The 25,859-nt window shown below is 32.4% G+C and overlaps 1 protein-coding gene across 5 annotated transcripts in view; it reads right to left on the reverse strand.

The window, feature by feature from the left end:
* The window catches only part of LOC142334444 (uncharacterized), a 593,558-nt gene that overhangs the window by 178,824 nt on the left and 388,875 nt on the right, over positions 1–25,859 (reverse strand). For all 5 annotated transcript variants that reach the window (XR_012758827.1, XM_075382445.1, XM_075382442.1 and 2 more), the window contains one exon: positions 16,286–16,334. The gene's annotated coding sequence lies outside the window, so the exon portion shown is untranslated. The remainder of the gene's footprint in view (positions 1–16,285; positions 16,335–25,859) is intronic.

A 25,859-nucleotide genomic window follows, 5' to 3' on the forward strand; every position in this document is an offset into this window, starting at 1 on the left:
TGTGCCAAAAGGGATTTTTTTGATATTGAATCCAAATATAGCCTCAAAATTTGTGCTAAGTACTTAATTTTTTGCAATTGTCACTTGTAAAAAATGATAATTGTGAAAAAGATGTATTTTCTCTGTAAAAACAAAACACTTGAAAAGATTTGTTATGTCAATATTTATATTAAATTGAAATATGAATGTCTGAAAATATTTATAAATGGCTCAAGAGTGGAAGAGTGACTGGTGTCACTGATAGAGTATTACATCTCAAAGTAAAATTAAAGCTGTTTACTATGACTCATTCCTTTTAAGAAAACTAAATTTACCTTGGTAATATTTAATTAATAGTCTTTATTAATGACATAATAATCCATACAGTCAATTCAATCACTATTTTTACTATGGAATAAACCAGATCAGAGAATCAGTTTCATTCTGGATTTCATGCAAATACCATCACAAGTTTGATTGGAAAATAGCAAAAGCTGGGATATATGTCTAAATATTTGTGATGAATTTCAACCTCTTTGGTCAACAAGTTTTAGGAGGTACGAGAAAATAATTGTTTAGAAATAATGTTGAATATCCACCCACAACAAAATCCAACATAAACTTTGTAATTTTAAATAACTTTAAGTAGTTTCACTGTACTAAAGCTCAATTTTTTATGTCCAATATTCAAAAATTAAAAACGGTGAAAAATATTAGTTTTTTTTTTTTAATTTTTCCCAAAATTTAATGGCATCAATGTCCCATTTTTAAATATGTTTTAGTCGTTTTTGAAGAATTAATGTACAGAGAATATTAATAAAAAAATATTGGTCAATACAAGTACGTACTTCCTAAAATCTCTATAATATTTTTATGGTTGGACTAAAGGTGGTTCTTGAAATGTTGACATTTGCTCATACTTCATACACAAATTTTGGTGCTTTCCCTTTACAACTATGATATTGCAACAAATAAGAGTATATGTTATTCCATTAATGAATTACTAATTATTTTTTTAAGATTACATTGTTAATGTGGTGGAGTATATTTCCCCTAATATATTTCAGTTTTGGAAATTCTGCATAGCACGATGTAAGATATTGGTCAACAGAGATATATGTGATTTTTTCTTCAATTTTCGTTTTCAGTTTGGCAATGGTTGTAAATCGAATGCATACAAAAGGCTCTTGAGATATCTTCCTCTAAAAAAGATCACACTGTCATGTCAGGGAGCCTTTTAAAATAATTTGATTGCCAGACAATCTCTGAAAAGATGTAGTAAACTACCTGGCTGTATGTAATAGCTCTATCCTACTATCCTACTGAAAACAAATATTTTTAGTTTCGACTTATTGGAAATTTTCCAGTCTACCCATTAAAGATTTTCCACCATAGTTACATACTGATCGAATGCTATAGAGGTTCCAATTTCCTTTTCACTTTCAAAAACAAGAACCTATTATACCATCTGATGACACAATATATCATACTGTAATTTTGTTGCTAGTTGGTAATATAGCTGATGAGGATTTTCTTGAGCCCTGTATGTTGTAAATTATTTTTGTTTACATACTCGATGAGGTGGAAATGGATTATATCCGACATCCATACGTTAATGAAATCAGTCTCCTCGTTTACTTTTGCCAACTTTTGTTCTTAGAAGTGTGGACACAACAAACGGTCTTTGGGTTTATGTTCATGAACTGTTTATAATCTGTAGAAGTGGAATTTCAATTCGTTCAGTATTCTTTTTATGCTTCTACAGCTTAACTGTAAAGAAGACGTTGAATGTTGTCAGACTGAGTGGTAATGACTTCTGAAGATGGCCTGTTGAAATGTGTCAATATTCTCTGACATTCAAGAAATTTTTACACCACCTGATGTTTTGTTTTTGTAACAGAAAAGGTTTCTTCAAAATTACAAATCCACATTTTAATTGTATGAAGAGATCGACAGGTTCATAGTGTCCTAACTTATAAAGATGCCGAAATTCTGTTAGTTCAGCCATCAAACTTTCAAACATTTTAATAAAAACTTCAACAGTACTTTCAGTACTACTACATTGTCACTAAATTTCAGAATATTTAAACCCAGCTCACATCTGTCTTAGAGGCCTGTCACTTTCCTAGAGCTGTCAATCAATATAGTTTGTAAAATTTCCAGTTTTCCTGCACTACTCTATTAAATACTCAATAATTAACAAAATTATTGATTTTCTCTAAAGCCAATTCAGGAAAATAAAATTCAGAATATTAATGAAATAAAATAGATAAATAAAACTGATCAGGCAAAAGCAATCTTAGAAACTCATAGATACAGTTATTTTTAAAAGAAAAAATCATAGTAAAGAAAATTTTACAAGATAAGGTGTTATTTATTCCAGGAAAATATTTCATATGTAAAACTACCACAAAAACAGAGACTACTGAAGTTTCTTCATGAAAACTGAAAACCAGTCAGGTCATAAACTTAAAAAGTACAATTACTAAAAAGTTGTAATACCCTTTGTAGAACAATATGTTAAAACAAAATAACCAATACACAGTTTTACAATTCAGAACTATCCTGCAGGGAATGTATTACACAATCCTAATTTTTACAGTTGAGCAGAGAAAAGTATTGTATTGTTTTCAAATAATTCAATACATTATTTAGATGTATGAGAAACGTCTATTATGCTTGCACTGACTTTTTTTTACACATAAAATGTTTTGACAAATTTATTTAAACTAAGTTAAAAATATTACTCTGTTGATTAATTTTAGATAATATTTATTAAAAAATTAAAAAAGGAAACCTGATTTTTGTACATTCTGTTCAACACGTACAGAAAAATATGCACAAATAATTTTCATTTACGCTTCCTGAACTGTAAATTAATTTTTTATTTATATTATCTTTATATATTTACATTAATATTTTCTTCATTTTTATGACAGAGCGGGGCATCGCATCAACAGCTTAGTTCATTAGCCCGGTGGAAATTGGTAGCTTAAGAAAAGATACCATGCCTAGCAGGATTCGAATCCGGGACCCCCGAACGAAAAGCCGAAGCGCTACCTTCTTGGCCACGGAGGTCGGTTTATATTTGGTACTATAGCTATAACGGGAAAGTAAACAGATCAATAAAAAAAATTGATCAATTTTAAGTTTTGTACCTTAAGGAGAAATTAAACAATTTTTTCAACAAAAATAAAAAAAAATAGACTTAAAACACATTGTAAATAATCTGCGAAATAATTTTTTATTCCTATGGTTTGAAGTCCAAAAAATATATTTTTGTCAGGCATACGTTTGTGCGTATTGTCACCGAATGGCTTCGACGGTACGTGAATACTTACAATCTCATGGTAGTCATGAAAAGGGCTATTTGAGGTATGTGGAGTACCCGGAAAAAGAGCGTTTGTGATTTTTGAGAAGTAATCCTAAGAAGGGCTGTTGGGTCCGGAAGCTGGTCTCCGGCGATGTCGACTGTAGTCAGGGAGTTGCGGCTCGTTCGATGTAATCGGAATCGGACCGAGCTTCCCCTCAGCGGTATCCTTCAACACCCTCTCCGTTCCTAGTCCTTATGGTCTTTACCGGAAATCATCTTCGAAACCCCGGTTTTTGACATATTCTAGTCCGCCCCGGCCAGGATGCCATGAGTGACATTCCCATCGGTGTACTACTATTTAATGAACTCAAAACAAAACACATCTTGTATCTAAACAAAGGAACTGAACTACTTAGCCGTAAAAGATAAAGTGAGTTCAACACACTACACGAAACAAAATATTAGTTAAATAAAAGCTTTTTTAAAAAATAATTTTTTATATGTATCAAATATATTTTTGTAATTTTTTTTTGTATTTTTTTTTTAAGACAAAAAAATGTAAATATTTTTTTTTACACATCGAAGTTACATACGTGTACCAAATTTCAATCATTTTCATACGATTGATTAAAAGATATGGCAGTTGAAAGATTTGATTACTCCTAAAGCGAGTTAAATAAAAGCTTTTAAAAAGTGTGATGCGCAAAGTACTCGGTGAACGTCTTGAAAACCAATCTAGAATCGTTAAAGAAAATTTAATGCATTATAAATGAAGAAACGAAGATTATATATATTAAGGAAGAAAAACAAAGTTTATTTAACTGATTGAACTTGAAAAGATTCTCTTTCAATCCTTTTATTTGTCAATCCTTATTATTCTAATGCGTTTATTAAACAATAACATTTTATAGCTTTTGCCGGTCTTCACTAAATTGTTTAATGCAATAAGTCTCAAAAAAAAAGTAAAGTAAACAAAAACTTTCTCCACAAATTTACGTAATAAAGGATTTTTTATTTTTATTTTTTAAGGGTATTATATACAGAGTGAATCACAAAGAATGTAATAAACTTTCAGGATATGTTCTACTGGTGAAAATAAAGTTCATACAAATATAGGTTAGTAAACGCTTGGTTAGAGAGTGGAGTCCATATTTCGTCCCGATTTCTGCACCATCGGTAAAATTAAGCCAGACTGTAAGTCTTGAGAACTAAATTAAGGGTAAATTTAATGGTTTTATATGAAATCTGACCTGAAAAATTGAAAAAAATAATAGGTTCCAGAATTGTATTTTTTAGTAGTTTTTGAGAAATCTGGGATAAAATACAAAAGATTGGAGTTAAAAAACACGATTTTGTTATAATACTTATAGACAATTTGATTCTGAGTAAAATGGTATGAATGCCATTTACACCTATACCTTGCTATACGGCCGCTCTTTATGCGGTATTTCGTTATATCGGCCTTTTTTTATTATGGTACTTTTGCGATTTACGGCCCACAATGTTTCGTTATACGGTATACGTTTAGTTTCAGCTTCTCCCTTTAGGCGGCACTGCTACATTTTGCCTTTGTCATAAATTTACTGCGTTGTCGCTATAGTGTACGTGGTTTGACGTGTTTATTCTTGTTTATTTTCAGGTTGGGTTTGGTTTCTGTTTGTATTAATTCGTGAATTGTAAAAATACAGTATTTGGTACGTATGTATTAGAAAAACTGTATTTTTTGTTACATACATAAATAATTCATTAATTCTTTTAAATATAATCGTTCATTTTTTTAGAAAAATTCCACCAAAATGTTCATTGAATTTGGAAATTAATACTGATAGAAATATAAAGAGAAGCCGAAAATCTGTCATTCAAGATACCAAACTGGAAGTTTTACGTTGCATTGAAGCTGGTGAAAAAATTGTTGTTTGTAATGCAATGTGAAGGTGAAGTCTACAGTTCAAACAATTCGCGATAGAAAAGAAGAAATTAAAACATATTCGCTATTTGCTGCACCTCTTAAAGTGTCTCAAAATTAACTCGCCAACGAAGCAGCATTATGAAAAAAATGGAAAAATTATTAGATATGTGGATTGAAGACTATAATCAACGAAGAATGCCGATAAGCCAAATGATATCCAAGAAAAGGCTAAAAGTATTTTCGAAAATTTAAAGAGGAAGGATACTGATGAATCTGTGAAAGATGTAAAATTCCAAGGAAGCCGAGGTTGGTTTGAAAAATTAAAAAATCGCCACAATTTACACAACTTAAAAATTAAAGGTGAAAGAGCTAGTGCCGATGATGAAGCAGCTAAAGAATATCCCAACATTTTGAAAAGAATTACTGAAAGAGGTGGATACCGACTTTAACAAGTTTTCAATGAAGACGAGACAGGACTCTATTGGAAGCGAATGCCTGAAAGAACTTAGATTCAAAGTATGAGAAGTCTGCATGTGAATATAAGGTGTCAAAGGACGATTAACTTTGCTCTTTGGTACTAATGCTGCAGGAGATTTTAAGCTAAAACCACATTTAGTATATCTTTCCAAAAATCCAAAGTGTTTTAAAGGGCTGAACAATAAACGATTGCCCGTCATTTGGAGATCAGAAAAGAAAGGTTGGATGACTAAGATTCTCTTTGAAGACTAGTTTTTAAAAAGTGTGATGCGCAAAGTACTCGGTGAACGTCTTGAAAACCAATCTAGAATCGTTAAAGAAAATTTAATGCATTATAAATGAAGAAACGAAGATTATATATATTAAGGAAGAAAAACAAAGTTTATTTTACTAATTGAACTTGAAAAGATTCTCTTTCATTCCTTTTATTTGTCAATCCTTATTATTCTAATGCGTTTATTAAACAATAACATTAAAAAATTACTTTTGCCCAGAAGTAAAAAAATATTTGAAAGACAATTAACTTGAGCAACAAAACATTGATCGTTATGGATAATGCTCCAGGGCACACGGTTAATTTATCCAAATTATCTGAAGATTTGGAGATTGAGTATCTTCCCAAAAATACAACAGCTCTGAACCAGCCAATGGATCAGGGTGCAATAGCCACTTTTAAGGCTTATTATTTACGTAGAACGTTTGGTAGACTTATTCAGGAAACCGATGGTGAATCTTCGATAAAAAAGTTTTGGAAAAATTACAGCATCAGAGATGTCGTAGACAACATTAGCGAATCGTGGAAGGAATTAAAATCAACCATAATGAACCAATTTTGGAAAAAATCTGGCCAGAATGCATAAAAACCAATGAGCCTAAAGTTAATTCTCTTTCTGGAATTCAACAAAACATATTAAAGTTAGCAAACAATCTTGGTTTTGAGGATTTGGAAAAAGGTGATTTGATTGATTTTCTAGATGCTGACAGAAAACCTCTTTCAAACGAGGAACATCCAGTTAGAAAGAGAACGAGCACTTAATGAGAAGCTAGAGCAAGAGCCTGCTATATGCCAACAGCTAGCAGCAAAAAACTTGTCGAATGCGTTTTCTTATTTTGAGCAGCCACTGAACATCCTTCTTCAAAATTATCCCGACGAAGAAAGCAGCGCTTAACTGTCTCGGAAGAATAAACTCAGCCATTACCTGTTACAAATCACTCCAAAAAGAAGCAGACAATGTTGCACCAATATTTTAAACTGGATCAATCCACTACAGCGGAAAGTGAGCATATTATAGCTTATCAATTGTTCGTGTTAATGTTCGTCATCAGATTAAAACAGGTTTTAAACATTTTTTATTATTTGTATAAATATGTGCATATGATTTCTTTTGTTTAATCATTTATGTTTATGTTTTGAATTTCTGTTTATTACTACATTGTTTTGTACTTTTATTTTTACGCGAGCATTTTTATAGGAAACAAAACGAATAAAATGCTTTATGAACTAAAACCTATATTATTTTATAAAAAGTTGGAACAGATCCAATTAAATTTCTATGGGTTTGTATCAAAATAATTGATTCGTTATACGACTTTTCGCTTTACGGTCAACTTTTCCGGAACGTTTCTAGGTCGTAAAGGAAGGTATGGATGTATTTATACCAAGCCCCCAGAAACTGTGAACTTACAGATTCTTACAAACATAAGAATTACGAAGTTTATTAAAAACAAAAGTCCTAAGTAATTTTACAACAGTTATGCTCATGTGTGGCTCGGATTAAAGCGCAACTAACTCATCCAACCTTTGATGCGGTATTTACTAACCAAAATGTTAATCGATACCAGGAATAGCCCAGATTTACTGCTCCACTAGGCATCAAAACTCAGCGCCTTTTCTCAGCTCTAAATATACAATTACCTTCGTCATTACTGTTGTTCCATGTTATTACCTCCCTTGGCGGCCTTGTCTCATAGTACAGTCAATTTGTATTTTTATTTGAAAATCCTTACCTACCGATTGATGTTTTTTTCCATATGTTAGGGGTGATGAGGGAAGTTTAACTCCAGATTTGTAACATCCCCCTTTCCATAGATTTTTGAAAAGCTCAAGAAGTTTTTGAAATGCGTTTTTCTCTGAATCTATGCATTTTAGAGAAAAGTTTTTCAAACAAAAAATGTAGAGAACATTCTCCTCTACAATTAATGTGTTTGAAGTTATGCCGTATAATTTGAAATTGAAATACTAGGTGGCGCTGGAATTGTAAAAAACATGTTTTTTCGGTTTTTTCACCGGAAAAAATTGTTTTTCGTCTGTATTGCATTTGTAAAAGTTGTTAATCTCAAAAAAAACAGACAACTTTTATTCAAAAAATTTTGTTGTACGACAGCATTCCAGAGTTATAGCGGTACAATGGCAACGCAGCGGTCCTATTGTTACTGTAGCCGGGGAGATCGGCATTGTTGAGCGACTAGACCGGTTTCGAACACGTGCCCAATTCACAGGTCAATAATCTTAATAATAATATTTTCACACTTTCACAAGCTACAGCTCCAAAACGGTAAGTCGTACAAGAAAATTGTTTAAATAAAAGTTGTCTGTTTTTTTGAGATTAACAACTTTTACAAATGCAATACAGACGAAAAACAACTTTTTCCGGTGAAAAAACAGAAAAAACGCGTTTTTTTACAATTCCAGCGCCACCTAGTATTTCAATTTCAAATTATACGCCATAACTTCAAAGACATTAATCGTAGAGGAGAATATCCTCTACATTTTTTGTTTGAAAAACTTTTCTCTAAAATGCATAGATTCAGAGAAAAAAGCATTTCAAAACCTTTTTGAGTTTTTCAAAAATCTATGGGAGGGGGATGTTACAAATCTGGAGTTAAGCTTCCCTCATCCCCCTAGCCGATTGACAAAAGACCAATCGGTAGGTAAGGATTTTCAAATACAGCCTATTTTGATGACAAATTGCCTGTACTATCATTAATTCCTGCTTTGGGCTTTGGCATTATCATAAAAAAAAAAATCAAGTTATTTTGCGAAAAGAATTTAAAAATATTATAAATAGCATGAATCCTGATGCTACAGTTTACATGAATGGCTCAAAAAACGATAATTCTGTTGATTGTGCTTTTGTTGTAGGGAACAGATCATACATGTTTGGCCTCCAGAGCATCTCCAATATTTTAATTGCGGAGCTGTTTGCTATTAATAAAGCCTTAAGTATAATTAGCCCAATATTTCGACATGTACTTGTTTGCTCGCATTCTACGAGTGACGTGTACTCCAGATACCCTGTTGTTTGTAAGATTCAATGTGTTATTTCGCAAATGAGGTAATACAACAGTGAGCTTCTGCTGGATCCTCAGCCATATTGGAATTTCAGGCAATGAGCGCGCAGATAGCGCGGAAAAAGAGACTTGTTTTGGAAACTATATAAAGCTTAACTAATTCCGATAGGGAGTGCAAAAAGCTTCCTACTCGAATAATAAAATTAAAGACAGAACCAAAAAAAATCAAAATTGAAAGTAAGGGAGAAATTGACAAAAACTCTTCTAGCATAAAAAATATTTATGACAATATTAAATTTTTTGCAGTAACCTAGTACTACGCAAAAACCAAAACATATCTGGTTCAAAATTTCATTATCATTGTACAAGATACCACGGAGATGTTTATGCGTAGATTAAATTCACGACGCAACGCCGAATAACATACGCAGTCTATGAGAATGTGGTGCACAGTCATGCGGCAGTTCCATCGTGTTTAAATGGTTGCTTGTCCTCCTGACATTAGGTACTCATGTGTGATCGTCGTATGTCCTATCCGTAACCGGCAGAGGACCACTTCCTCATGACGAGTTTTTCTGCAAGAGGAACCCCATGGCAACACTGAATCTTTAAACCGTCGGAGATTATTATCGACGGTAGTCGTCCAGTCACTTTGCCACCTTGCTCTCAGTGATTGTTTTACACGATTAATAAAATCACAGGTAGTAATTCGGGTGGTAAAAGGAGGTTGAATACACGCTTCTTTGGCAGCATAGTCTGCCTGTTCATTACCTGGAATCCCTACGTGGCTAGCTAGGGACCCAGCAAAAACTTATTTCTGTGTTGCGATTATTCAACTCAGCGATTGAGTTGGTTATGTCAAGCAAAGCCGTGGAGGCCATATGAATGATGTTCGATACAATATGTTCGAAAAACAAATTGAAATGTTATAAGTATCAAATTAAAAAAAATAAAAAACTGGTTGATATTACACATAATTTTTGTTTTATTGCCGTTTTACTTTTAATGCTGAAACCGAAAAACTCTTTATATTTAATTTTTTTGGCTCATCCTCTTTTAATTTTTATTATTAAATTTATTTTTAAATATTTTTCTTCGTCAGTTTAAAGGTTATTAAAATAAAAGTAGCTTTGGCACCTATATATTTTGTTCCGGACTCAAAATTAAAATTTTTTTCATTTCTTTCATAAAAGTTATACCTTATTATTTTCAATACATTTAAACAATTCTTTTTTAAATCCATTTTTACTTCCATGTACGAAGTAAAGGTATTATGATTATGAAAAATTTCGGTTTTCAGATTTCAAAAGAAATATCCATTTTGAGTAGTTTCGGCGTGACGTCTGTACTTACGTACATATCTCGCATAATTGAAAAACGATTAAACGAAGTATGTTGAAATTTTGGATTTAGGACTGTTTTAACATTTAGTTGTGCACCTCACCTTTTGATTGCAATCGACTAAACTAAAAATGTCCAAAAAAGCCCAAAATCCAAAAACATTTGGATTTGGGACTTTTTCTTAACTGCAGTAATAAGCCCCTCATTGAGAAGCTTTTCAACGATGTATCGTAAATAGTACTTATTTTCAGTGGTTCCAGAGTTATAGCCAAATGAAATTTTAATTATTGAAATATTTGGATCTTACTAGGGGAATGCAGATCCGTTCGAATCAGACTTCATTTCCTTTTTTTTTAATTTAAATATATTGATTTGATATTAATTATTAACTTCTGTAAAAAAATTACGATAAATTGATAACAATAAAAAAAAAAATAATGAAAAAATATCAAAAGTTATTAATGAAATATAATTTTATGTAATTTTAAAAATGTGTATATGTAATTTAATAGGCGTACAAGGAAGTCATGTGGTGTCCGCATCAGTTTTTTTATTTACGTGATAGTTTTTCTTCAAAAAATAATGAACTATAACCAAAAAGTAGGAAAATCACGCGGGTCAAATCAAATGGTAAAAAACAATAAAAATTAGAAGAAAGCAATAAAAAACAAACAATAATAAAAATTAGAAGTTTTTGGGCATGAACAGTTGCATGTTACATTATCAAGAGTAAAAGTACGGAGTGGAATGAAAATGAAATTGTCTCCAGAGCATAGAGATAAACGAGTGAAAAAATGTTGTTTTTAGAAAAATTTTGGATGGTCTAAATTGATAAGTGAAACAGTGATTTTTGTTTACTGAAGAGAAGAGTTTAAAAGTGTAAACGGATATTTTGTTTTGAAGTTATTTTGGATTTAGAAAGCGTGATGATAAAAACCCACCCTAAAAGTTATTTCCTAATGAGGAAAGGTGCTTAACAGAACGATAACGTACCCTTTTTCGCCTTTCCTTGTTTAATTTTCATCATTAAAAAAAAAAAAAAAAAAAAAAAAAAAACATTTTTCGCAAGAGGTAATCAATTTTGGAACCTGATATCATTCTGAGGTGCCGCTCGCCAGGGCAACCCGCAGAGGCGCGCCTATGGCAGCTAGTATATACAGAGTTATCATAAAAGAATGGTGCGGTTTTGAACATGGTTTAAATTAAAACAGAATTACTTACAGTTTATGTTTTTTATTTTTCAAATTTGTCGTCTCAAACATTTTTTTACATAATTAATAAATTTCAATATGTGCGCCCTTAGTCGCTCGACAAATGTCCAAACGATACTCAACTTCTCTCCAAACATTAGTTAACATTTCTTCGTTAATGGTTGTCATTGCTTCATTAATCCTGTTTTTTAAGCGGTGTATAAACAACGCTTTTGGTGTACCCCCGCAAGAAAAAATCGCAAGGTGTCAGGTCTGGACTCCTTGGAGGCCAAAGTATGGGTCCTTGCCGGCTATCCATCGATCTCCAAATTTTTCGTTCAAAGCGTCCGTGACCAAAGCATTGAAATGCGGGGGAGCACCATCTTGTTGGAAATGAAGTTGATGAATGTTTTCGAGTTCATCCAGCTGAGGAAAGCAATTATTGGTTAACATGTCAAGATACACAACTCCATTAATTGTTTTTTCAGCGAAGAAGAGAGGACCTATTACACGATTTTTCATCACACCACATTTTTCATTAACTTTAGGCGAATCGCCAATTATTTCTCAATAATTGCATGTGGGTTTTCAGAGCCCCATACATATTCGTGAATTGTGTCTGTTAACGCATCCATTCACATGGAATGTAGCTTCGTCTTAAAAATTATATCATCTAAAAATGATTCCTTTTCACTTATTCTGTCCAACATCTCAACAGCGAAATTATAACGTTTTACACTATCATCGGGTTTCTTCTTGCAGTATCTGGATTTTATAAGCGTGTAATTACAGTTTTTTATGTAAAACTTTGTGAACTGTTGATTTTGGAATACCTAATTCGACGCTTCGACAGGGGATGGACTTCCCAGGATTTCTAATTGCTGATTGTCTATTAGTTCAACCGTTTCATCTGGTACACTTGGTCTGCCGGTTGATTTCTGTTTCTTAACTAATCCAATTTCTTCGAATTGTTTGAACCAACGTGTTATGTTATTTTTGTGTGGTGGATCTCTTCCGAATTCACGTCGAAACGGACGTTGAATTAAAATTACGGATTTTAATTCGGCCATCAATAAAACACACTTTGCTTTGTCTTTATCCGAGAACATAGTAACTTGCTAAACTCACCGCAACAACAACATAAGAACTGACCACAACGTCAGTTACAACTGCTGATAAACAAACTTTTGGGTTGGAGGCTTTCAGGGATACCAATATAACATCTAGAATTTCCCTACAATCTTCCTATGAATTACTGAAACCGCACCATTCTTTTATGATAACTCTGTATATAAAACACATCCTGTCAAGTATTTTTCATGATTTATTTAATATTTATATTCAACACTATTCACGCGTACAACCACGCTTTTTCAATACAGAAATTTTTTTCGAATTTATTTTCAAAATAAGTGGTCATTCTTTTTTTTTGAAAAAAAGATTATTTAGGGGCAAGTATGGCTTTATCTATATGGAACTCTATAGACAATTACATCTTAAACTCTACGCAAAAAATGAAATCAAAATAGACTCTCTCAACCTTAAACTTTCATTCGATCATTTTCCTGCTGCATGAAGTTTCTTTTATATTCAACATAAGACATTTTTTTCTACATACAACTCTACGCCTAAACATATTTATGTTGAGCTAATGTTTTTTTGCAAATCACTCATATCATCTCAACGAAAGAGATGTGATGAACAAAATGTATCACAATATTATAATGTATTATATTATAAATATCACCATATTTATTTTTAAATAATATTCTTAATAGTGTTTCATATCTTACTGAATTTATCCTGTAGAATTCGTCATTATACGATAAAAACAATGTCTCGTATGAAAATGGGATCCCTATAGAAAAAATGGAATCGACCAAGTAACCCACATCGTTACTCGATTTATTTTTAGTTGAAAACACACGGGACATGTCTAGTATGGTCAAAGTTCGATGTATTTTCGGTTGAAAATAAATCGAGTAATCTCAGGTGGATAAAAATACTTGTCGGGATGTGTTTTATATATATATATAAGCCTATTTATTAAATTTTGGGGCTCAAATATTTTCAAACTATTACATCAGTTTCAATGAAATTTAGATACGCATCTTAAAATTTGATGTAAATTGGTTGAGTCATTCCTGACCGATCAGTACCAGCTGATAGTGGTCGGGCCACTTCTGAAGTTTAAATATTTTTATAGTAGTTGCTGTGAAACTTTGATGCGCACCAGTACAAAAACAGGAATGCAAATCGAAAAGCTGTTTTCCGCGTAAGATTACATTTTTATTCAGGATTCTTAAACACAATAATCAATCATTACTTTCTGAAGAGAAAAACAGCACAGGAAATTAAAACCGCGGTTGGAAAAATATTACGGTGAATCGGCTCCAGTCATTAGATTTTTACAATTTTGGATTTTTTGAAGTGGTCATATGAGCCCAAACGACGCTGAATGTTCTGCCTGTTTAGGTTACAACACGAGAATATTGAAAAAAATCCACGATATAGTGATAAAGGGTAGAAGCCTGAAATTACATGAGACTGTTCACAAAATAGTCATCTCAATTGAACGGATGTTTTACAGGAATATTTAAAAATAAGAAAACTGTCCATAACATAGGTGTCGCGTTTACCTGTAACTGATAAAAAAAGCGTAAACGAATGGACATTTCTTAGCGAAGTTTAGGGTTGTTAATGTAATTGTGCAAAATAGAGTGTTTTGCAAAACTGCATAAAAATTGATGAACTTTTATGAATATTTTTACTGATGTGAAACCGAAAAACAGTGAAAAGAGTGAATTTCAGCTCCAAAGAAGTAGAAATCCGTTCCAAAAGCAGGAAAAGTGATGGCCACTGTCTTTTGGGATGCTTGTGGCATAATTTTTAATTATGCATCTTTGCTGGATGCCATAAAAGAGGATATAAAGAAAAAACGACCATATTTGACAAAAAGATTTTTTTATCAATCATAACAATGGACCGATTCACTATTCTGCGATTGCGAACGCAAAATTGATCGAATTATGATACGAAATTCTTCTAAATCAGCCTCGCAGAATTAGGACTTTCGGATTATTATCTGTTTCTAAATTTAAAGAAATGGATTTTTGGGAAGAGATCTACGCAAAATGATACAATTTAAGTTATTGCTGAAATATCTGCGATTATGGGAAACTTAGATAAATCGTATTACAAGGATGGATTAAGAAAAATTTCCACATTACTGGACTATCATCTTGTTCAAACTTGAACGAAAATTATGTTGAGATATAAAAAAAAAATCCCGAAAATTTGTGTCTTCTTTATTTTACACGGACTTTTCAAGTATTCCTAGAAAAAGCCTTAAAATTAGATGATATACAGAGTGATTCAAAGAAACGGGAAATTTTGAAAATTGTGTTGGTAGCCGTGGGCGATTGGTACCACTTGATAAGTGGCGCCAGCCTCTCTAACCTAACCTGCCATTTAGTTGTTATGGATTCTTGGAGTGGTGCGCAACGTGCATTTGCTATCAAAGCGTTTTACAAAAACAATGACAGTGTGGAGGGAGCGCGTAGAGAATTTCGCCGTCATTTTAAGCTGGGACGGCACCACCGTGTTCCATCAGCACATGCAATTAAAACATGGATACTAATTTTGAGGAAACTGGTTCGACAAAGAAAAAGAGACCTCCAGGCCGTGAGCGAACCGTCCGTACACCACAGAATGTTAAGCTTTACAAGATGCTGTCACACGAAGTCCACATCGGTCAATCCGTCGTCTCTCAGCATCTTTACAATTGCATAGTTCAAGTGTTCGAAGAATGTTAGTGAAGGACTTGCAATTCCATCCATACAAGTTGCAGATCGTCCAGGAACTGAAACCGAACGATGCAGTTGTGCGAGCACAATTCTGTAATGTAATGCTTCAGAAGATAAATGATAACGAAGAGTTTGTTCACGAACTGTGGATGTCAGACGAAGCGCATTTCCACCTCAGTGGATTTGTTAACAAGCAAAATTTCAGATACCGGGCACAAGAGAATCCTACGCAGATACACCAGCGCCCGTTGCACAGCCAGAAAGTGACCGTGTGGTGTGCTATATCATCTTATGGTGTTATAGGCCCTTATTTTTTTGAGGATGACAACGGTCTTGCGATTACAGTGACGTCGGCTCGTTACGTAGCCATGCTTGAAACCTTTGTTGTGGAACAACAAAAGAGATTTCCACCGATTCTTAACACAGCCTGGTTTCAACAAGACGGAGCAAGTCACATACTGCACGAATATCGATGGCAGCTGTACGCCGATTGTTTGGACAACGTGTCATTTCACGAAATGGTGACATTAGATGGCCTCCCACATCGCCTGATCTCTCAGCTTGCGATTACTTTTTGTGGGGGTCACCTTAAAAGCAAAGTGTTCCACAGTAGACCTGCTACAACGGAAGAACTGAAGGCAAAGATCTGAGAAGCAATTGTGGAAATTCCAGTTGAGATGTTACGTCAAACCATGAACAATTTAACGAAGAGACTTCGTGATTGTTTACGTAAAAGAGGAGGTCACCTGGAAGACGTCATCTTTAAAAAATAAACTAAAATGTATGTATCCTAAAATGGCAACATTTGTACAATTACATGAAATAAAATTCATTTTCTAAAAAAAATTTTTCATTAACTTTATTTAATTTTTTTAATTTCCCGTTTCTTTGAATCACTCTGTATTAGAAGAAGCAAATTCAATTACTTTAAATATAAAAATAGATGAAAAATGAATAGTGATTAATGTTATTTACTCACGAGTAATAGATATATAAATATATCTCTTCGTAATTGAAGTAAACAGAATCTGAAAAAATGAAAACCAATAATAGTTACATAAGTCATATTAAAATAATTTTCACTGAAAGTATTGTTTGCTTAATTTATTACCCTTATACGGTTTTAAACCGTATATTTTTTTTATATTCCGACGCTAAAACTAATGTAATCTAATAACTTTTTTTTTTAAGGGGAAGGGAAGAAGTGGTAAATATATACAGAGAGTTAATAAAGTACACAAAGTAACCTTTCAACAGTTAAACATAGAAAAATGAAATTTAGCAAATATTCTTAACTCAAAAAAAGATCTGCTTTTCGATATGTGGCACAAATACAGGGGCTCTCATGGAGATTGAAAATTCAATAATTTTAAATGGAAAGGGTAGGATTATGATACGCCTTTTACTATAACCCTCTCACCAAAAATTTGATATTTTTCATAACTCTCTTTTTTCTGTTTAGCCTCTGGAACCACCTTAAGATATTTCTTTAGAGGATGAATCAGGATGATATGTATGAATGAAATGTAGTGTAATCTTGTACAATCTCAGGTCGACCATTCCTAAGAACTGCGGTTAATAAAACCCAACCATCAAAGAATACCGGTATCCACGATCTATTATTCAAATCCGTATAAAAATAGCCTTTACTAGAATTTTAACCTTAGAACTCTCAACTTTGAAATCAACTGATTTGCGATGACGAGTTCATCACTAGACCAGCCCTTAATAATAGGTGGACTTAATAATTAATATTTTTCATAACTAATTTAAAAAATGATCAACAGTAAGCTCCATGTAGTAGTGGTGGTAATATACAGAAAAATAATTTTTAACTCATCCTGACCCCGTGTCTTCCACTACATAGTGGAAGACGGAAGACACCCGACTTGTAACAATCCCGGTCGCCATACCAACTCCTTCGTTCCTAGCCCTGATGGGCTTTACTGTAGGTCGTCTTTGAGATCCTTTAAAGTTGATAAAACAATACAGACATCAGTTTGGCCTCTGACAAGATACCACCGATGCAAATCGCTCGGCAACATTTTCTATCAGTGTATTTACATAACCAACTATCCATCGCCTTTGTGTGGCCTCTTCCAACCACGATCACCTTACCATAACTTACGAACCTTATCAACAAATTGCACCGACAAAAAAAAATAGTTATTTCTTATTATTAAAAATATTATTGACAATAATTCCTAAAAGATATTAAGAACAAATTTATTTATAACTAGCAAGTAATTGTGAACAAGTACTTCACCTTAAATCTACTTATCGAATAAAATGCACGTATTACACCAAAGAAGTGATAGAGATAAGAATATTAATCATTTTGAAATTATTACTCATTGTCTTATTTAATAAGAATTATCCAATAATTAAAAATATAATTTATCAATTTACATTACAATTAAAAAAATATATATATATTTTAATTTATTAAAATTATTTTATTATTTTTACTTTATCGTAACATTTCGAATAAAAAAAACCTATTCAATAGTGGTAACTCTAAAGAGTGAAGAGATAAGAATAATAATCACTTTGAAATTATTACTAATTGTCTTATTTAATAATTACCCAATAATTAAATATATAAATTACTCTATGTTGCAATCAAAAAAAAAATTAGTTTATTGAAATCTTTGTTATTATTTTTTATTGCAACATTTCGAAAATAAAAAATTAACGTCTTAATTTATAAGTGGTAATTAACGTCTTAATTTATAAAAAATTAAAGTGGTAACGTCTCGGCCTTTTATCCGGAGGTTCCTGGTTCGATTCCCGGTCAGGCCCGGCATTTTTCATACGTTACAATATTCCACTTCCACATCCCACGAACAAGCTTCAAGCTTTTTAAATAAATACATTTTTAATCCCTTATCACCTGATCAATTGAAATGAAAATTATATAAAGCAAAATAAATAAATATATCTTTCATTCTGATCGATGTAATACGAAATATATTTAATAATTAAAGACACAATCAGCTGTGGAGGCACAACAGTTTGTAAAAAGGTTACGATACTTTCAGAACAATAAATTGGTAATCCTGTGATTACTTCTTTACTTCTTTACTGTTTGAGTAAACCTTTTTGCTTATAACCTCAAAATTTTCAATTTCCACTTGAAGTTTGCGAATTACTTGAATAGCGTATAGTGATTCGGTTTTTGCTTTCCAAAGGTGAAAAACGGGTTACCATTTACTCTCGTATGACCAAACCAAAAGTTGTATGAACCGAAAAAAATTTTGCAAGACGGTAGAAAAATTTAAAGACGGACGAACTTCTATGATTGACGAGTTTTGTTCTGGACGTCCGTTGAAATTGCAAATCCTGCGTTTGAAACTTGGCTTTCTTGGACGGGAGTGTCTATGAGCAGTCATCCAAGAAGACTGACGGATTACAATTGAAATTAAAGGTAAAAAATTTTAAATTATCAAGAAGTTCGAGTACCACAAAAAAAATAAGATGGGTTTCAAGAGAATCGACAAATAACCATAAGGGTACGAGATTTCTCTTATGGACAGAACTGAAACAATGGTATCGCTACGAAGATGATGGTTTTTTGTCAAGTATTCTAACCCGTGATAAGACATGGATTTCACCATTATTAACCAGAATCAAAAAGAAAGAGCTCGGAGTAAAAGCACACGAGTTCACCAATCAAGAAAAAATTCCGAACCCGACAGCAAGAAAAATGCCAATGTTTCGGGATGCAAAGGCTCAGTTTTTGCCAATTTTCTCATCAAACAATAACGAGAGCCAAAGTAAAGCGAACAATATCGATAAAGTGAAGCCAGCAGTGTTGCCAAGAAGGTAGACCAATTTACTTCTGGGCGCATAAAATAAATAGACAACCAAGGTTTTCATTTATGGCAGGTCAGGTGGACTGAATCGTCCGATGGCCGTTACACGCATGGTATTTTTCCTTACATGAGAAGGTTTTCGAGCTACGAGCTAGGCTGATCAGATTTCGTTTGATTAATGCAGGCCTGTTTCTGGAGTGTAGGGCCATTACTGCTGTGCGCTGTCTTATATGTTTGCCTCAAGTACGAAGCTGAACGTACCAAAGTAGCTAGAAAGCTTGCGAGGATAATTCTAGTTTTCATCTGTAAGTGAATTGGCAAACCGAAAAGGAATGGAACGTAATTGCTGGCTTTCTCAGATTCTTTTCCCTACGAAGGATGGTTCAGGGGGGTCTGACACTGTTATAGATAATTACGTAGAATAGCAACCCACGTGGCTAGAGGCCTAACTGGGTGCTTCCTTCACCAAGATAGGCGTTTTGGCATTGAGCTCCAGTTAGCTGAAATATTCGCTGTTAGGATGAAAATGGATGTGTGGAGAAATCTGTGATGGAGCTGCGAGTGCCTTCCTCTACGGGGTCAGGATATCTCAACGCAAGGACATCATTTTGCTTCATGATAATGCCTGACCTCACACTATTCATGTAACTCGAGAAACCATTGATACATTCCACTGCAAAGTACTACTTAACTCTCCATACAGTCCTGATTTGACCCCATCGGATTTCCACTAGTTTGGTCCTATAAAGTAGGTACTACAACGTAGTCGTGGTAAGAAGTTTAATGACCTCAGAAAAAATGTGATAAATACGCTTCGACATCAAAACAAAGATTTCTTTACAGTAGGCATAAATGAACCGATTCAGAGATGGGATAAGAGTATAATGATGTTGGAAATTTTGTTGAAAAGTGAAAATAAAAGTCACATTGATTAAATAAATCGTTTTAGCTCCAGTGCAATTTATAACTTCAATTATTAAATGATCCTCGATCATTATATAGATCACGTCAAGGATAGATACGTATGCTACTAGTATATTAAACATGGCACTGCTATAGCATTTGTCCGGATGGTTCGAAGGAAACCATGCTTGCTTAAAGCAACATCACAATATACATAAGTAATTAAAAAAATGAAAATTAGATGTGGTTAAATCGTATATTAATTTATTAGAATAAAATATATTAGAATAATATATTAAATAATATTAAGGTAGAAACATAAAGATACTAAATATAAAAAAAAATCCCTTTCGGCACGCCGAAAGGCGGAGGTAGGTTTCACCAGTGGTAAATAGGAAATAAAAAACATTTCCACCTTAAAGTTAAGAAAAACTTCAAATTTACTAAATACTACGATGTTTGCATGTGAAAAAGGTAACACATGTTTAGCATACGACAAGCCCCATCTTTTTACAAATCCAGCAAAATTTGGTCATCCCTTGGCGTAAGGGTTAGTCATATAAAAAATTGTTTCAGAAAAATGTTTTAGGTAATGTTTAGAGAACTAACGATCACTTTAAACCGATTCCATGCTGTGCCTATTAAGGTAGGTATGATTTTTTTTTTTCTTTGAAAGCCCATTTTTTCCACCCATGGACCAATGGTTAGTGACATCAAAAACTTTACTTATATACATTTTAGGCCCTTATCGAAAGAATAGTAGGAACTTTAAACGAATTCGATATTTTATTTTATAGGAAAGTTATAGCGATATTTTGTTTTTTAGAAAAAGTTCTCCCATTTTCACCCTAATGCTCCGATTTTGCCCATTAAAAACTACGAGATTTTAATCGTGATATTTTGTTATCAATTTGAAAGCGACTAGCGCAAAATTACGGGAGTTATCGTGTCCATATATATATATATATACAGACTATATGAATAAATCTATATATAAACTTTTGAGCTGACTGTGGTTTTGGGGTAAGGAGGCTGTGTAACGCGAAGATATGTCAAAATTTCCCGGAAGTCGAATTACGGTATCCATTACAATAGGTAACTTTCTTACGAAATCTATCTAAAAATAATAAAAACTTATTTCTATTAAGGTGCTTCAAATAAAATCAGTACGGATTCATTTTGAAACAAACGAAATAAAAGAAAATAAATAAATAATTTTGCGTTAATTAATTACGTGGTAATTAATAATTATTTCATTTTTAATTTCCACGAAATTTTTATTTAAAAGATTAAACCGTTAATAAAATAAAAATAAGATGGTAAAGTATAAAAAGCACTGAGTAAAAATATTGTTACGATTTCAAGAATTGAACATGAAAATTGATATTTATTTTCCAAAGTTGGAGACATATGTCAAATTATATAAATTATTGAACCAGCGGTGCACACCACTTTGACCAAATTCCTTTTTTCTCTCGTAATAAATAACTTAGTTTTTGTTTTATAAATCACCTTTCTTTTTGTTCTATAAAAGACAAGAGAATGAATATGTTGTGGAACTGTTACTGTTTTTTTATTTAAAAATAATATATATATAAAATTTTGTAGAAAAAAAAATACATTTCAAAACTTAATAGACAATGATTAATCGGTCAGGTGCGCCATTTATTTTTCATTCGAAATAAAATTCATTATTATCCATCAGTAACTGTTATTCTGCTTCAATCTGTTGTTACTTAACAAAAAAAAATATTCTCACGCAGTTCTGCGCAAGAAGATCGACTTTTCGTTAATTTAATTTGGATTTAATACTTTAATATTTTTACTTTCCCGTCTAGATAGCGCTATAGCAGAGCTATAGCTAGCTCTAGAAGGGAAATAATTATAATCGGTCCAATTTGGGCATATGCGGTTTTCAGCTGATCTTATGTTTTGACAGCTAAGGAACCCAAAAAACTGGATGGAAATTTTCCGAATGTTAATGTTCGCCCGTAAATGTATTTGTTCGGTGTCGGCCTCTAAATCATCTTATACCTCCAGAACTAATTTTTACCAAACATGTTAAAAATCTACTTCTATAAATGGGACATTGATGGCGTTAAATTTTCAACTTAAAAGGTGAAGGGGGTGAGGCTGTAGAGCAAAGTCACCCTCAGTTTCTCGAGATTTTGCCTAATTAAGATCATATTTTTCTTAAGCACATTTGTTAACGATTAAAAAATAAAAATATTAGCATAAAAAAACATTTTTTTGCAAAATCGCATCCACCCTCCAAAAAAAGGCTTTAAACTACTGGTATATTGTGACGTCACACGTGAGCGGTAGAATTAAATAAATGAATAATATTTAAAGTGTAAAAAAGTTACTCAGTCTGGCCGGGTCTCGAATTCGATTGGCCGGTTAACTAGATAACTGGTGTGTTAAGCCTCGCGCCACACAAGTCCGTCGACTGTACAAACGAAATTTGTTCTATGCAAGTTATGATGTTACATTAGTTTAGTTAGTGACGACCGTCGCTGCTAGTACCGCCTTACCCGCGCGAAATAAATACGGTATGCGCGCGCGCTTTAGTTAGAATGATTAAATTAAATAAAAGAAAAAATATTACATTTAAATAAAATGATATATATTTTTAATTAAGTTTTGTGTGTGTGTGTGTGTGTGTGTGTGTGTGTGCACGCGCGCGCATGGTGTGCATCAGAAACAACTGTGTTTAAGATTTTTTTTAATTGCTTTAATATTGCTCTCTTTCTTTTTCCTGTTTAGCCTCCAGTAATTACCTTTCAGATAATACTTCAGAGGATGAATGAGGATGATATGTATAAGTGTAAATGAAGTATAGTCTTGTACAGTCTCAGTTCGACCATGTCTGAGATGAGTGGTTAATTGAAACCAAACCACCAAAGAGCAACGGTATCCACGATCTAGTATTCAAATCCGCGTAAAAATAACTGAATTTACTTGGACTTGAACGCTGGAACTCTCGACTTCCAAATCAGCTGATTTGGGGAGACGCGTTCACCACTATACCAACCGGGTGGATTACTTTAATATTGCTAACCGCAGATAAAGTAAATTCAACGATACAACTTGTAGCATCATAACGAACCACGCGTTTAACTTTCCCAAGATCTATGTGTTGTTACATAACTTTCCTGGCAAGGCCGATCACGTTATGAAATTCATTTTTGAAAAAAACTTTTGAGCTACGAAATTTTTATTTTTAATTTGGGAGCTTCAGAAACAGAAGTGAGTTCAGTTATTTTATTTAAAAAAATACGTTTTGAGTATTTAAATGTTTAAATTTTTTTTTCATTTTGGAGGCTCTCATACTAAAGGGGAAGCATTCAGTTCTAATTAATTTTTAAGAAAATAATCCCGGGTGATGATAATAAATTTAAAGAACTTTTTAAAAAAGTTTAAAAAATATGAAGTTACAGCCGTAATTCTAAATAAAGTTATAAAATTTTCTAGGAAGGAAGTGAACATATTTGGTTAATTTTCTTTTAAAAAATATTTAAGAGTAAAAGCTATTAAAAAATTAAGATATTTTTTTAGAATTTAAATGCAATGGGTAACTTGTAAGATGGATTTAAAATTAAAATAGATTTTAAAGATAGTTTTTGTTGCCGCAAAACGTTGAAACGGAATGGGTGAAAAAAATTTATAGTGGTTTGAGAGGCTATTTATTTAGAAAATATTGTTGAAAAAAAACCCATTTATTCCTTTTCTAAGCAAAATATAGGTAAAAAAAAGAAAAATATTAAGTCTTTTTTTGGGGAGCGGGTGAATATTAAATAAAAATTACTAGTAATTTGTTGATAAAAAATGTCAACAATTACAACCTTTTTGTTAGAAAGCCCACTAAAGATTTGAAATGTTATTTCGGCCAAAACATTCCTGTAGCTTTTTCCTGATTTTCGATCTTCTCGGACAAAGGGATATCAAGGTACCCATAATTTATTTTTATTTTTTTCAGTAAACTATAATTTTTTTGGTTTTGTTGGTAAACCAAAAATGGTTGGTCTAGTGGTAAACTCGTCATCGCAAATCAGCTGATTTCGAAGTCAAGAATTCTAAGGTTCAAATCCTAGTAAAGGGAGTTACTTTTATACGGATTTGAATACTAGATCGTGGATACCAATGTTCTTTGGTGGTTGGGTTACAATTAACAACACACGTCGGGAATGGTTGATCTGTATAAGACTACACTTGATTTACATTATCCTCATTCATCCTCTGAAGTAATACCTTATGGTGATTCCCGAGGCTAAACAGAAAAAGAAAATTCTTGCTGAATAACAATGCACCAAATTGGGCCGTTTTACCGAACGGTCAAATTTTCTTTATTGAAGTAGATAATTACTCCGATAAACAAACTTTTAAACTCCCAAAAAACAAGAGGTTGAACAGAACTCATACTACGAATATTTTTTACACGTTAATTTTCAGGTTTGAAAATCTTACTGTATCTAGGATTACTGTAAACGATATGGAAATATTTTTTTGAAAAAAGGGGGACCTCCTAAAACCCGACTTAAGAAGTTAAAAGAAAATTTTTATTTTTTTATTTTCTTATATTTTATCTCTTTTTAAATAGCTGTTATTACAAATTTTATATGAAGTAGCTATCGAGCAGTGGGATTAAATGGGTTCCCAAATTTTTTTACAAAAAATTTTGATATTTTTAGCAATTATACTTTTAATTAATACTTCTTAATTTTTAAGGTAAAATCTGCAACATTTTTAGTGAGATGAATGTTATCCCCCATAAAAAAACAAGGACGCTGAGTTGAACTCGTACTTAAAATATCAATTTTTTTAAACTTTAAAGTTTCAAGACTGAAAATAAAACTGTATCTACTGTTATTACAAACAAAAGAGAACCTTTTTTAAAAAAAAACTTGGAAATCCGACAAAGAAGTACAAATTTAATAAAAAATTATAAAATTCATCTTTAAAAAATTATTACAATTCTTTTTTCGTTATGAAAGATCGGGAATCAAAAGCTGTAGTCATTAGCCTAGTGGAAATTGGTAATGTATGAAAAAATGACCAGGATTCGAACCCGGGACCTCCGCATGAAATGCCGAGAAACTAACTAGTAACCCATGGAGATCGGCTGATGACATTTTAATAAATTTTTTTTGTTATAAAAATTTACATATATTGTTATAATATTTTCAAATACTTTATTTGTTTTTCAATTTACGACTTATTAAAAATGCTGTATGAGATAACTATCGAGCAAGGGAGTCATCAATTGGTAACGATAATGTTGTACTACGAATTATTAAACTTTTAAAACTACCTAATTTTTTAAGGTAAAAAGAATATAGATCAAGATGGTAAAATCGAACTTAAATCTCTCCAATAAAAAATCATGATGCGTTGATTTGTTTGTTGTATGTGCTCACATTTTTATTTTGAATGAAGCGTACGAACAATTCAAACGATTTATACGTCTTGATACGAACGATTAATCTAAAATTATATTTGAGTTTTGCAGATAAAAAAGGAAATACAACTTAAAAATCTTATATATATATATATATATATATATGTATATATATAAATACGAAAGTGTCTCTTTGCAACAGCACCACGCAAGAACCAGCCGAACAATTGCTTTCAAATTTTCAGGATATGTTTTTGTTACCTTAAATAAGATTTTAAGCCAAGATTATGGCCCTAACCCCTCGGAAGTGAATTTTTGAATTAAAGATATTCACTAAAGAAAAACAAGTATCCTTTTACTTCATTATTATATTTCTGTCCCCATAGCAGCAGAAATACAATGAAGTAAAATGATTAATTTTTTTTTTCTTTAATGGA

The sequence above is a fragment of the Lycorma delicatula genome, chromosome 1 (assembly GCF_047948215.1).
Source record: "Lycorma delicatula isolate Av1 chromosome 1, ASM4794821v1, whole genome shotgun sequence".
Lineage (NCBI taxonomy): Eukaryota > Metazoa > Arthropoda > Insecta > Hemiptera > Fulgoridae > Lycorma > Lycorma delicatula.